Raw genomic sequence first — 15,565 nt, 5'->3', positions numbered from 1 at the left:
ACAAAAATAAGCTCAAATGGATTAAAGACCTAAATGTAAGGCCAGAAACTATCAAACTCTTAGACGAAAACATAGGCAGAACACTCTATGACATAAATCACAGCAAGATCCTTTTGGACCCACCTCCTAGAGAAATGGAAATAAAAACAAAAATAAACAAATGGGACCTAATGAAACTTCAAAGCTTTTGCACAGCAAAGGAAACCATAAACAAGACCAAAAGACAACCCTCAGAATGGGAGAAAATATTTGCAAATGAAGCAACTGACAAAGGATTAATCTCCAAAATTTATAAACAGCTCATGCAGCTCAATAGCAAAAAAACAAACAACCCAATCCAAAAATGGGCAGAAGACTTAAATAGGCATTTCTCCAAAGAAGATATACAGACTGCCAACAAACACATGAAAGAATGCTCAACATCATTCGTCATTAGAGAAATGCAAATCAAAACTACAATGAGATATCATCTCACACCAGTCAGAATGGCCATCATCAAGAAATCTAGAAACAATAAATGCTGAAGAAGGTGTGGAGAAAAGGGAACACTCTTGCACTGCTGGTGGGAATGTGAATTGGTACAGCCACTATGGAGAACAGTATGGAGGTTCCTTAAAAAACTAAAAATAGAACTACCATATGACCCAGCAATCCCACTACTAGTCATATACCCTGAGAAAACTATAATTCAAAAAGAGACATGTACCAAAATGTTCATTGCAGCTCTATTCACAATAGCCCGGAGATGGAATCAACCTAAGTGTCCATCATTGGATGAATGGATAAAGAAGATGTGGCACATATATACAATGGAATATTACTCAGCCATAAAAAGAAACGAAACTGAGCTATTTGTAATGAGGTGGATAGACCTAGAGTCTGTCATACCGAGTGAAATAAGTCAGAAAGAGAAAGGCAAATACTGTATGCTAACACATATATATGGAATTTAAGAAAAAAACATGTCATGAAGAGCCTAGGGGTAAAACAGGAATGAAGACACCGACTTACTTGAGAATGGACTTGAGTTTATGGGGAGGGGGAAGGGTAAGCTGTGACAAAACGAAAGAGAGACATGGACATATATACAGTACCAAACATAAGGTAGATAGATAGTGGGAAACAGCCGCATAGCACAGGGAGATCAGCTTCGTGCTTTGTGTCCGCCCGGAGGGGTGGGATAGGGAGGGTTGGACGGAGGTAGATGCAAGAGGGAAGGGATGTGGGAACAGATGTTTATGTATGACTGATTCACCTTGTTATAAAGCAGAAACTAATAAAATTTAAAAAAGTGAAAAAAATCTAGAATTTGAATAAAACAATGTCTCATTCTGTTTTATAGAATTTTCAAGAAGTTTGCAGCATATGAACCCAATTTTTCAAGCTCCACATGGGGATTTATTGTCGTTTCTTTTTTCTTTGAAAAAAATCATCATTCACAAAGTAACAATAATAAAAATTAAAAAAAAATAAATTAAACTCAAGGGAGTTTTCCTTAAAAGAAGAGATGTGAAATCATGCTTATTTAGGGATCATACTCCCATTTTATGAGAGAAGCCAACCTGATAACTCAAGGTTATTCAAGGATTGAGAGGATTATATGTCACACTCCCCTTTTTTATTTTGACTTCTAGGAAATTAAAAATACATTTTGAGAGTGTTCAGTTATCTTTCCTAGATATTGTATCCTTATGTTAAAATGATTATCTCAACATAAAGAAACAACCTAATGTTAGAAAAGGACATACATAATGTATAAAGATGATAAATATAAATATTCACAGTGAAGATTCAATATAAAAACTGACATTTAAAAAATGTTTCCTATGGTTCTAATTATACTTTCACCTTTATTAACTTGTTTCTCAATCTTGCATTGAAAGCAAAATATATTTTTCTACGTGATTTAAAAATAATATTCTGAAGAACATTTTCTCATTCAAAATAAAAATACCTGCTTCTTTGTAACATTGCTTTATTTTCAAGTCTTGTTTAAAAAAAAATTCTCACTTTAACATAAGGTTCAATTCTGCTTTACCTTCTTCAGTAAGGATTTGGCCAAAAATAGCTAAATTTTATTTGGGATTCCAGACATAAGTATAAGCATTTTATGAATTTGAATTCTAGGGAAACATGTAACAGGAAACAAAGTAATTTTCACTGGGGCTGTTAAGATATTTCTTTAATACTGTCTGAAATTAATCATTATTAGTAAATATCCAAATTTGACAGATAGAAGTAAAAGTTAAAACAGTTTTAATCTATGACCAACCCTTTCTTCATTTAACATTGATACCTCTAATTACAGTGTCATTATCCTGAAATGAATACACTAATTTCCCCTAGGATCAGACCAGTTTCTTTCATCGTTTAATCATACATTATTATGAATGCTTAACCAAAAGGATATTGTATCCTCCTACTGTGAAATGGATAAACTATATTAGTATGCACAACCACCACTAAGTGAAGCCAAAAGGGAAAAAATGAAATAACACTAAAATAGAAGTTTATGTAGGTTTCTATCTTTGATACAAACCTGAAGCTACTTACATTTTGCACATAACCCATTGGGAGGAGTTCCCAGAGCAAATTATTCATTTTAGTTCCATATACCCAGAATCAAAGGAGTCATTTTCAATATAAAAGATAATAACATATAATTATTTATATTAGTTTAGCCTGCCTATCAATATTATTAACTTAAACTGTTTTATTTGTAATCACTTCACAGAATTTTAAATACAAAAACATATTAGTTTCTTGCCATCTGTTTTTGTCTTTAATGCCTCACAGGTAATTATGCATTTTATGGAAGTTATGTACAAATAAGTCAAACTGAATATATATCAAATTTGTAAGTTTCATGACTTGTGCAGTTTAATAAGAAATTTGATTACTTCATAATATAATTGGAAAGCAAGAACAATGGTGAACATATGAAATAATAAAACTCTGTAGGTATGAATGATATAAAAGGACAATACCTGGTGGAGTTAATACCTGATATCCTTCTGGGAGGGTTTACCTCTCAGACAAAGTTGTGAAGTAGACACATTTTTTTTAATCTATAAATTTCCAAATCTCTTCTTAAAGAATATTTTTCCCAAATCCCTGTAAGAACTGTTACTCTGAATACAACATCAAAATCTGCTTCCAGGAAAATATCTACTATCTGTAATTTATTCTAATCATTCTTACACTCTAATTTTTATTTTAAATTTTGGAAAAAAGAAGTCTAACCTGCAGTTACTAATATTTTCAATGTTAGTGAACAGGTCTAAGATGCCCTCCAAACATCGTTATACCAATACCAATACTAATGACATTGATAATCATAGGGTTGGTCTAGCTTGTTGGATAGTACAAACTGTTGCCTTTTCTAGTTTTTCTAAATCTTAAAATCCAATACGAATTTAAAGGACAGTTTGTGATTTTCATTACATAAATTTGATCTTTTTCTGTATTAAATTTTAATCTCCCTATAAATCAGGGACATGTCTATTATATTCACTTTGGTATCCCCATTAACTAGTGCAGTGTCTTAACACTGAAAAAAACAATTGCTGAACAAATATTGAATCAAAATTTGGGTAATTACTTTTTATTCTTTGAGATCTTCTAAAAACTGATTAGAATTCTGTCCATTTCTCGGTTGATTGATAACAATCCAATTTTCTGAAGATATTGTTGTTAAGAAACTGCTATAACATTTTCCCCATTTCCAACTTATAGTAAGGAGAGAATAGGAATTAGGTATTCTCTCCAATTCAATGTAACTGGTCACCATAAACTGTCTCCTCAAACAAATTCTAACTGCAATTTTCTTTTTCTAAAACTTCTTGTCCAATTTTGGCAGTAGACATACATGAGGACATAGTAAGCTTCATTATTCTGAGGACAGCTAGGCTTTATTAAACTTTATTGAAAGATACTTACTTTAAAAATTACATAATCAGCACCACGCCAGCTGGGCAGTGTCTGAAACGGTACCGTTTCCCCTTCCACTCTCTCTCTGCTTCTGTCCCATTACCGCCTCCTGGCCCACCTCATGCTTTTCACCTGTACCTTGCATCATCTGCCGCTCAACCCAGCCAGCTCCTGCCACGTGAGCACCTGGGGCTCTGGTTCCGGCACCGGCATGGGTCACGCTCCATTTGCTTGCCCCGAGGCTGCTGGTCAGCCACCCTCATGGGTGCCTACATCTCCCAGCCCAACGTGGTGAAGTGCTCCTGGGACGGGGTCGATACCCTGTGTCTGCTGCTGCCGCTGCCATAAGGCTTCTCCGCCATGCAAGGCTGGGGCATCTCCATGGAGTTGCCATAAATCCAAATGGGTCAGGTCTAGAGTTCCAACACCCAAACATTCTGCCATTTGTACTGAGATCTCCTAGGCTAAGGCTGCTAGACTGCAGAGGATGCTCACAACTGTATTCCTGAGCTGAACAGTGAGACAGCTATGTTTTCTGTCTAGGATGGACATGGAGGGGAGGAAGTTGCCTTGTACTGTGCCAAATATCTTCATGATATCATCAAAGATCAGAAGGCCTACAAAGAAAGCAAGCTGGGCCTCCCTGGTGGCGCAAGTGGTTGAGAGTCCGCCTGCCGATGCAGGGGATACGGGTTCATGCCCCGGTCTGGGAGGATCCCATATGCCGCGGAGCGGCTGGGCCCGTGAGCCATGGCCGCTGAGCCTGCGCGTCCGGAGCCTGCGCGTCCGGAGCCTGTGCTCCGCAACGGGGGAGGCCACAACAGTGAGAGGCCCGCATACCGCAAAAAAAAAAAAAAAAAGAAAGCAAGCTATAGAAGGCTTTGGAAGATGCTTTCATGGCTATTGATGCTAAACTGACCACTGAGAAAGTCACTAAGGAGCTGGCACAGATTGCAGGGCAACCCACTGAGGATGAGGATGAAAAAGAAAAACTAGCTGATGAAGATGGTGTGGACAATGAGGAGGCTGCCCTGCTGCATGAAGAGGCTATCGTGACTATTGAAGAGCTGCTGATGTGCTATGGGAAGAGCTGTCAAAAGGTTTCTCCCCACAGCAAATCTGGAGCTGGGGCAGGAGAGGAACCAGGGTCCCAGGGCCTCAATGGAGAGGCAGAACCTGTGGATCAATCTAAGGAAACTGCTTCAGAGGAAAATAACCCCACAGCCAAGGCTCACATGGGCCTTTCCTCCAACTCAGAATGTGGGACTGGGGCAGGCCAAGGTGTGGAGCCTGGCACTCCCACTGGTGAGACTGGGCCTTCCTACACTTCAGACTCCAACATGCTGCCTCAAGTTGCTAAGTCCAAGTTTTTGAGGACAGTGAGGATGTCAGATGAGGTGGAGGAGGAAGAGGAAGACAGTGAGGAAGAAGATGGCTACAGCAGTGAAGAGGCAGTGAATGAAGAAGATGAGGAAGACACTGAGGAGGCTGAAGAGGATGAGGAAGAAGAAGAGGAGATGATGGTGCCTGGGATGGAAGACAAAGAGGAGCTTGTCTCTGACAGTGGTACAACAGCAGTGGTGGACCTCTCATTTCGGTGGCTTCTCTTGTGGAGCACGAGCTGTAGACATGCGGGTTTCAGTAGTTGTAGCACATGGCCTCAGTAGTTGCAGCACGTAGGTTCAGTAACTGTGGCATACAGGCTCTAGAGCGCATGGACTTAGTTGTTACACGGCATGTGGGATCTTCCCAGACTAGGGATTGAACCCATGTCCCCTGCATTGGCAGGAGGATTCTTAACCATTGCACCACCAGGGAAGTCCCCTATATAGTATTTAATACTGTTACAGTATCAGTAGTAATTTAGATTTTTATTAGCTTTTTATATATGGCATTCTTCCTGATATTATCTTTGTCAAGATGGATACCTGTCATACATTTATTTTTTTTTTGTTTTTTTTTTGTTTTTTTTTATGAGGCTTATTTGTCTCCTCAATTTTTATGTGAAGATATTTAAATCGGATACAGTTTCAAATATTTTAACAATCTTTCCATTTCCACTTCCTTCTGTTTTGGAAGAAGGTGAACATTGGTTCACACACACACACAAAAACCTATTACCTATACAATCCTTTTCTTTTTTTAATATTTATTTATTTAATTATTTGGCTGCATCGAGTCAGTTGTGGCATGCAGTATCTTTTTTGTGGCATGTCGGATCTTTTCATTGTGGTGCATGGGCCCTTTGTTGCAGTGCATGGGCTTCTCTTTAGCTGTGGCATGTAGGCTCCAGAGCAGGCAGGCTTGGTAGTTGTAGCACGTGGGCTCTCTAGTTGTGGTGCATGGGCTCTAGAGCACAAAGGCTTAGTTACCTCATGGCATGTGGGATCTTAGTTCCACGACCAAGTATCAAAACCTATGTTCCCTGCATTGGAAGGTGGATTCTTAACCACTGGACAACCAGGGAAGTCCTCCTTTTTTTTTTTTTAGATTGATTTTTAAATTAATTTTTACTGGAGAATAGTTGATTTACAATGTTGTGTTAGTTTCTGCTGTACAGCAAAATGAATCAGTTATGCATTCATTTTGTATATATGCATATACATGCATATATATGCATGTAAATATGCATATACATATATCCACTCTTTTTAAGATTTATTTACCATATAGGTCATTACAGAGTATTGAGTAGAGTCCTCTGTGTTATATAGTAGGTTCTTATTAGCTTTCTATTTTATATATAGTAGAGTGTATATGTTAATTCCAAACTCCTAACTTATCCCTCCCCCCAACTTTCTGCTTTGGTAACCATAAGTTCGTTTTCTAAGTCTGTGAGTCTGTTTCCATTTTATAAATAAGTTCATTTGTACCATATTTTTAGATTCCATATATAAGCGATATCATATGATATTTGTATTTCTCTGTCTGACTTACTTCACTCAGTATGACAATCTCTAGGTCCACCCATGTTGCTGCAAATGGCACTATTTTGTTCTTTTTGAAGGCTGAGTAATATTCCATCATATACATGTCCCACATCTTCTTTATCCATTCTTCTGTTGATGTTCATTTAGGTTGTTTCCATGTCCTGGCAACTGTAGATAGTTGTGCAATGAACACTGGGGTTCATGTATCTTTTTGAATTATGGTTTTCTCTGGATATATGTCCAGGAGTAGGGTTTCTGTGTCATATGGTAGTTCTATTTTTAGTTTTTTAAAGAACCAGAATACAGTTCTCCATACTGTTCTCCAATTTACATTCCCCCCAGCAATTCTTAATTTAGAAATAATGGGCTGGAACACCGAATTCCAATGTGTGGGGAGGGGGGTTATTCCCACACCAACGACAAATGTTCCAACAACAACTAGGTGTCATACAGTTCAACTCAATTCTGACACTATAGAGATAGTTTCACATCACACAGGTTATTTTATAAGGCTGTTTTTCTTCTTTCAGATGCCAATTGCAAGCCCAGGTTACCACCTGTGCTTCTGACCAACTGGCTATAGATTAGAGGTTCCTATAAATCTCTACTTGGGTTTGTTTTACTTGCTGGAGTGGCTTACAGAAATCAGAATTCAGAATAGGAGAGTAAATATTGTCTCTCTTTGATCTTATTACTCAGCAAATTCTAATGGTTTTGGGAGCTCAGGGTGAGGAACCATGGACAAAGTCCAATTCATCATCAGAATGACCAAATATATATGTTTTATAAATCACAGTGTCTCAAAGGATATAAGTAAAACCCGTTTTATTAATTTGAATGTATGATTTAGATCTTATACATTGATATTAAAAATATCCAGCATTTATTTTAAGTATAAGGCAGGTTGCAAAATATCAAGAAAAAACAAAACAAAACAAAACAATAACATTGGGGATCAGACTTGAACAGAATCTTCACTAAAGAAAATACCCAGATGGCCAATAAATATATAAAATGTTGTTCAACCTCATTCATAATTAAAGAAATAAAAATTTAAACGACAATAAAATGCCACTACATATCCATCAAAATGGCTAATATTAAAAGAGACAATACCAAGTGTTGACAAGGTTGTGGAGAAAGCAGAACTGTTATATACTGCTGGTAAAAATATAAATTGGTGAAACCACTTTTAAAAACTGTTTGACATTTTCCATTTTGGTGAATATATGCATAACCAAAGACCTAACATTTCCATTCCGAGCTATGTATCTATATCTGTATCTACATCTATATGTATATACCTATATCTATCTCCTTAGAGAAATGTGTGCATATGTGCACCAAAAACCAAGTACAATAATGTTCATAGCAGTACTATGTTTAATAACCAACATCTAGAAATAATGCAAATGTTCATCAACAATAGGACAGAAAAACAAACTATGGTGTATTCATACAATAGAATACAACATACAATTGAAAATGTGGTGAGCATCTGCTAATCACAAGAATACAGATAAAACTCACAAAAATATACTTGAACAAGAGAAGCCAAACTGAAAATAACACATACTGTATGATTCCATTTATATGCATTTCGAGAACAGGCAAAACTAACCTATATTGTTAGAAGTCAGGATACTGTTTAAATTTGATAAGAATGAAGAATGTAAAATTTAGAGAGATACAAATTGGGCCTTCCAGGTTCTAGTAATGTTCTATTTTTTTTTTTTTTTACCTTCATGCTGGTTACTTATGTATTTTCACTTTGTGATCATTCAGTAAAACATACAATTATAATTTGTGCACTTTCCTATAGTGGTTGTCATATTTTAATTTAAACATTTAAAAGGTAAATCCAAGTACAAAAAAATGCATATTACTATCTGATTTAGGTAAAAAAAAAATATGTTTCTATATGATGGCTAATAGAGAAGGATATACTCCAGACTGTTAAAATGTTCAATTCTGGTATACAGAATTGCAGGACTTTATCATTTTCCTTTATACATTCTTATATCATATGATTTTTCTACTGTGTATGTTACTGTTGTAATCTGTAAAAATGTTTTTTTAAATATCTCTTTACAGGCTTTTGGCATTAGATAAGTTATACTTTACCTCCATATGGTTGCAGGGTATTGCAAAATGGCAAACATTGTTGCATAACTTGGCAACTTTTGGTGAGGTATTAGTAAACTAATTTTCTTTCATTGACTCAAAGTGGAAAAAATGCGCACATATCACTAAATTCTGGTCTTCGGTTGGAAATCTTGTAAACGAAAACAACAACAACAAAGTTAGCTTTTGAAATAAACATACACATATATTTGTTTCCTGGTTGATGAAGAGATCAGCAGTGCCATCATTAGCTAAATAAATATTTATATAATCTCTCAAAAAGTAAGTAATTGGCATTATCTAAGTTAACCAGATGAAGAAGATTTAGAAATGGTAACTGAGCCATCAAAAATTTTACTTCTCATGTAATTTACATGCACAACATTATTGATTCATGTAACTTCTCAAAAGTGACTTACATATATCTTTAAATTCTTTTGATCTACCAAGATAATTAGCAGATGACAAAACTCATATTAAAACCCATGTTAAAGCTTTTTGAATAAAAGCATTTTGGAAATTTAATTCTATGGTTTATCATTTCTATCTCCTTCCTTGAGCTTCAGATCATTATATACATCTGGTTACCAGATATATTTACTTAAGTTTTACACAGTAATTTCAAACCCCAACATATACACAACTGAACTCATGATTCCACTATCCAGTTGTGAAAATGCATTATCCTTCAAGAAAAGGGAAAAATAACACTGAATGCAGTTCAGAGTTTGGGAGGACTGCCAATACTGCCACAGATTCAGAGACTACTAGCTCTGGAGGGTGGGACTGGCTCCTCTCAGTTTCACAGGTCAGAGCAACCTCCTCAGATTAAGGAAGCCAGGCCATTATCTCTCAAGACTAAGAGGGTAGGATCATCACTCAGAGCCAAGTGGCAGCGCTAACATCCCTATGAACCTATAGAACAGAGAATGGAATCAAAGAGGTTTATTCTCAATCCTTAAAAATATTAATTGTATAACATTGTGTTTATAACTAATAAACTGTACTATACACTTAAAAATCTCATAAGAGATTAGATCTCATGTTACATGTGTTTTACCATGTAGGGAGGAGGAGACATTGAATAATATCCTTCAAAACTGAGAAGAAACTTTGGGACTAAAAATGGAAGCAGGCAACTGCATAAAGTGCAATCATGAAGCTTATTGTGGGTAACTTAAAGACAAGTGGGAAGTATCAGGTGGATGGAAAATCCAGAGGCATTTGTAGCTGCACACTGTGCAGCCGAAAGTGGTTCAAGGGAATTAAAAGGGGTCAAAGCTAAAAATAGAATCTATGAAAAGAGAAGCACGTTGGCATTGGCAACAACTGGGACACCTCCTCCCCACTGTGTTCTCATGACCATTAGCCATTTGCTGTCAGCAAAAGTCACTTTTCTAGTTTTCATATCAGATGAAAACAAGGGCAAAAGTTGATAAGGAATTTATCTGGCTTGGGCACATTCCTTGAGAGTAAAGTTCAGTCCCACAGAAAGGGGAAGACGTAGGACTGTGGGCCTAAGATGGAGCTGATAATATGGAGTCAGTGTGGTTCAGCCACACATACCACAATAAAAGTATATAATGAAATTTGTCCTGCTAGATTTCAGACATGCTTGGGATCCATGAAACCTTTATTTATTTATTTATTTTGTTTATACTTTTGGGAATAAGAATGCCTATCCTATTCATACACATTATTTAATTTTTGATTTCATAAGTTCACACTTGGAGAGGAATTTGCCTCAAGCTGAATCATACCTTACATGATACCCATATTGATTTAAATGATATTTTAGACTAAGCATTGATGCTGGATTGGGTTAAGACTCCTGGGTCTGTTGAGATAGTGTGAATATATTTTACATGTAAGAAGGTCATGAATTTGGGGGACCAGAAGGTGGAGTGTTACAGGATGAGTTGTGTCTCCCCAGTTTTACGTTTTGAAGTCTTATTCCTCAGTACCTCAGAATATGACTATATTAGCAGATAAGAATTTTAAAGAGGTAATTAAGTTAAAATAAGGTCATTAGAGTGGCCTCTAATCCAACATGATTAGTGTCCTTATAAGAAGAAAAGAATTGGGCATGGACATGTACAAAGAGAAGACACTGTGAGGACACAGGGAGAAGATGGCCACCTACAGGCCAAGGAAGAAGGCCTGAAACAGAAGGAACAGAAGGATCCAACCCTAATTACACTGTGATCTCAGACTTCCCAGCCTCTACAACTGTGAAAAATAATTTCCCCTTGTTTAAGCCACCCAGTCTCTACTATTTTGTTATGGCAGTCCTAGCAAACTAATACAGCTATCTTCACTGACACTTCTTCATTGTAGTCCCTCATCATTTCTCAACTGAACTGCAGCAGAATTCTAAATGCTGTCCAAGGTGTCAAGGTAATGGTAATAATCTTATGCTCTTCCTCACCTCTGGATCTCTGAATGCTTTGTTTCTTCTGCCTGAAGTGTCTTCCTCCAGATCTGCCAAGTACTCTTTATAATTTTCCCTCAAAGCCAAGTTAAGGATGCTTGTGAAGACTGCCCTGATCGTACTCTCTTTTTACTACCATTGTAGTTGATAACACATCCATTATTGGATTTACTTTACTGTTTAGACTGATTTACTTATAGGCCCGTTTCCCCTATGCCATGTGTTCTTAGAGATCAAGGGTCATATCTCTAAATCTTCGTATTCCCAAAGACAAGGAATTGAATTAAAGAGGTGAAATTATGTTATAAGCAGGTCTTTATGACATTTCCATAGATAAATTCATATGAAATAGGTCCATCAGTGTCTCACTTTATACATTCATTCATTTAATGAATAAAATATATATTAAATGCCTACTAATTTTCAAGCATTAGATAAACTGTTAAGGACTTAAAATAGAAAAAGAAAATAGTCCCTGCTATCAATAAGCCCACAGTATTTTGAAAGAGGTAAGGAAATCAATGACTTAAATACTGTATAATAAGAGTTGGAATTGAAATATGTACAGGATACTATGGATGTAGATAAATAATAAGGACAATGAAGATTACTACATAGGTTAAAATTTCTGGTCAGCATCATATAGCAAGTAAGTGACAAACCTGTAATATAATCTAAATTTGCTTAAAGGCAGTGTCAAAACTATCAATCATTATGTTTTCCTTCCTAGAATATCATAGAAAACATTCTATACCAGTGCCATCAAATAAACTGGGATTCTAGTATATATGAAGACTTCAAAATCATCTTTTTTTTTTTTTGTCCACTGCCACACATCATGCGGGACACTTCATTCCCCAACCAGGGATCGAACTCATGCTCCCTGCAGTGGAAGTACAAAGTCTGAACCATTAGACCACCAGGAAAGTCCCAAGACTTCAATATCACCTTAAAAGATCAGAACTGCTGTCACATTCAAAAAGTCAAAGCATATGTGCAAGGAGGTACAAATGTTTTATTTTTTCTTAATGAATGCTATTGTGGCTGAAGAGACAATGAGGTTACTATTCAATGATTTCATCAGTATTCTCTTTGATACTACCATTTCTATAAAACTCAAGCTAATCATTATGCCTTTTTTTTTTACCTCATGCAATTGTTTCAGTAATATGTGATCTGGGGTATTGATGCCAAAGTGTTAGAACTGATGAAGGGTTTAAAAATCATTCTGCAGGGGAGAAAAGCCTTCTATGCATAGGTTACATGTCATCAAATGCAATAAAAATGTTGCCTATTCTTACTAATCTGTAAAAACCCCAATATAACAATGAATTCATGATAAAGTATAGACACAATTACTATATTCATAATAATGATCTCAGTATAGTCCATCAAATATTAAAATCTAGATATTCTATTTCAAATGCCTAAATAAAGGCACAGAAATGGGTGATATACAGTAAAATAAATAGAAAGAAATACTGTAAATTTTCTAATTAGAAGAAACAGCACAATCATACTTTAAATTTTCCAAAAGAAACATATTTTTATAAGTAATGAAAAAGATGTTGTTCAAGGCATGTAACTCTTACATCTTTTAATATCCGATGAATCAATACCATGTGTGCTAAGCCCCTCACAGGAATAAAAAATGTGTTTGTGGATGGATTGGCCACAAAACCAACAGCAGGCAGAGGCAGTAGGTGTCACTATGATCTAACTGTTAGAAAGAAGTGCTTCTCATCTGGTAGTACATAGACCACTAGTATATCTCCAGGTGGTACTTGGGCTGATGCAAAAATATTTCTCACAAAAATATTTATATTTTAATACATGCTTTATTAATGTGTGTTTTCTACTGCCAATTTAACTTTGTATTAAAAAGAAAAATATATAAAATTTATTACATCCAAAGTAATGAATAGCTTGTCTGAAAAAAGCAAAAAAAAAAAATAATGTTTTGCTTTTGTGTTATGTTTTATTTTGTTTTTGTTTTATTTTTGTTTTGTTTTGATTAAAACCATCAGGAGGGGTCTTCCCTGGTGGTGCAGTGGTTGAGAGTCCACCTGCTGATGCAGGGGACACGGGTTCATGCCCTGGTCCGGGAAGATCCCATATGCCACAGAGCGGCTGGGCCCGTGAGCCATGGCCACTGAGCCTGCATCTGAAGCCTGCGCTCCACAACAGGAGAGGCCACAACAGTGAGAGACCCACATACTGCAAAAAAAAAAAAAATCATCAGGAAAATAAGTGCTCTTATAGTAGTTTGTTGTTTTGTTTTAGATCCTTATAAGAGTATCTGCTGTCCAGAGTATACAAAAAATATTTTATATATTTTCACAGCATATTCCCTCCCTGATTTACATTGTTTTCTTAGTTTTCTTTTATTTTTAATGGTTTTTGAAGTCAAATTTGTTATAAATGTGTTTTGATGCTTCAGTCTGCAGGAGTGCCAACAGTCTATCAAAATAACCAGTGTCAATGCCATCTTCCTACAACTCTTCAGGTCACCAGTGGAAGAAAACAAAAGGAAGTCAAAGTGCATCAGAAGCCAAAGTAATATGAAGACTTTCCACTTAGTTTCCTAACCTGTTCAAATTTCCCATAGCTCAGAGCTTAAGGACACAGTCTGATTTGAAAACCACTGATAGTGGTATTGGTTACAGCTAGATTTCCTAAACTACTCTGATGATAAGAATCTGGAAACCACCACAGACCTACTAAATCAGAATCCCTAGGGGAGCAGCCTGGAAATCCACATGTTTAATAAATTTACCACATGGTTCTCACAAGCCAGCAAGTTTGGAATAGAACAGGTTAGTGCAGAATACTAATAATGTGAAAATTGTGACTTGTATCCCCTCTTTGTTTACCTTTCTTTTACTCTATAACCAGAAGTATTATCACTAAAACCAACCACTTGTACAACACATGTGTGATGTTCTTCTGATGTACAAGTTCAAGTCTGGAAACACTATACTACATGCTTGGGGGAGAAATATTCTGTTTCCTGGGTAAGACTATATTGCTAATCTATTGACAATAAGCTATCTTATGTTACCTGTTTCATTCACTGTCTTCAGTACAGGTGTTAAAATTTGACAAACAGTCACATTTTGTGGCAGTTTGTTGCATATATTCAAACATATCTGGAACATGTGGCTTATCTGTTTGGCAACAGGCAAATTATCCCAGAACTTTGCCCTCTCACTCTCAAACCAGCAGGCCATGAGGCATACTCATAGAACAGTGGGATTCTGAACATCATAGATTGAGATACACTGCCTACAAAATAAATGTAATGCTTTTTTCAAATTCTGATGTATCATCAAAATAGTATTTGTTCCTGTCTTCCACATTTCGCATCACAAATATGAAGAGGTATATTAAATAAGTCACTTAAGCTAGGGAGTTAGCATTTATTGTGTTATGAACATATATCAATTTAAATCTCAATTTGCTTCAGTAAAATATAGCCTGTATGTATGTTTTGTTACCTTCCACATGTTGAAATATTACAATATATACATTATTGATTTACCATTTGAAATATGTAATGTAAAGTTTAATTTTTGTTTCATTTGCAGCAGAGTTGATACTTTAAGTTGATAGCAGAACTTCCATTTTAAAAATACATATATAATGAAACTTTTGTATTGACCCTTTTGTTTACAACCAAATATACCCCAATGCCCAACCAAAACGAAAAGAAAATCCATCACGGGATGTGAGGTTAAACCATAATTAAGAGAATTTCCATGATATGTCTATAGTACTGATTAAAAATAGGCAGAGGTTGACAAAGATGGCTGCTAAAAATATCTGCTTGGAAACTTAAATATATTCTTGAAAACAAAAACAGGGAGAAAATGCCCTGTCTCCAGATGATTACTGTAACTTACTGAGAACTTGGACAACTTCATTACTTTTGGGGGGAGGGAATTTTATTAATATTTATTAGAGTAGAGTTGAACTACAATGTTGTGTTAGTTTCTGCTGTACAGCAAAGAGGATCAGTTATACATATATATATTTCCCCTCCTTTGTGGATGTCCTTCCAATTTAGATCATCACAGAGCACTGAGTAGCGTTCCCTGTGCTATAGAGTAGGTTCTCATTGGTTATCTATTTTATACATAATTGTGTATAT

General features: G+C 36.0%; 1 pseudogene; it reads left to right on the top strand.

Annotated features, from left to right (window-relative positions):
• Positions 1-4,191: 4,191 nt before the first annotated feature.
• Positions 4,192-7,448, top strand: LOC132481617 (protein phosphatase 1G-like; annotated as a pseudogene).
• The last annotated feature ends 8,117 nt before the right edge of the window (positions 7,449-15,565 follow it).

Source organism: Mesoplodon densirostris, chromosome X (genome assembly GCF_025265405.1).
Source record: "Mesoplodon densirostris isolate mMesDen1 chromosome X, mMesDen1 primary haplotype, whole genome shotgun sequence".
Lineage (NCBI taxonomy): Eukaryota > Metazoa > Chordata > Mammalia > Artiodactyla > Ziphiidae > Mesoplodon > Mesoplodon densirostris.
Note: the sequence above shows the minus strand (reverse complement) of the source record. Positions and strands in the feature narration are given on the sequence as shown.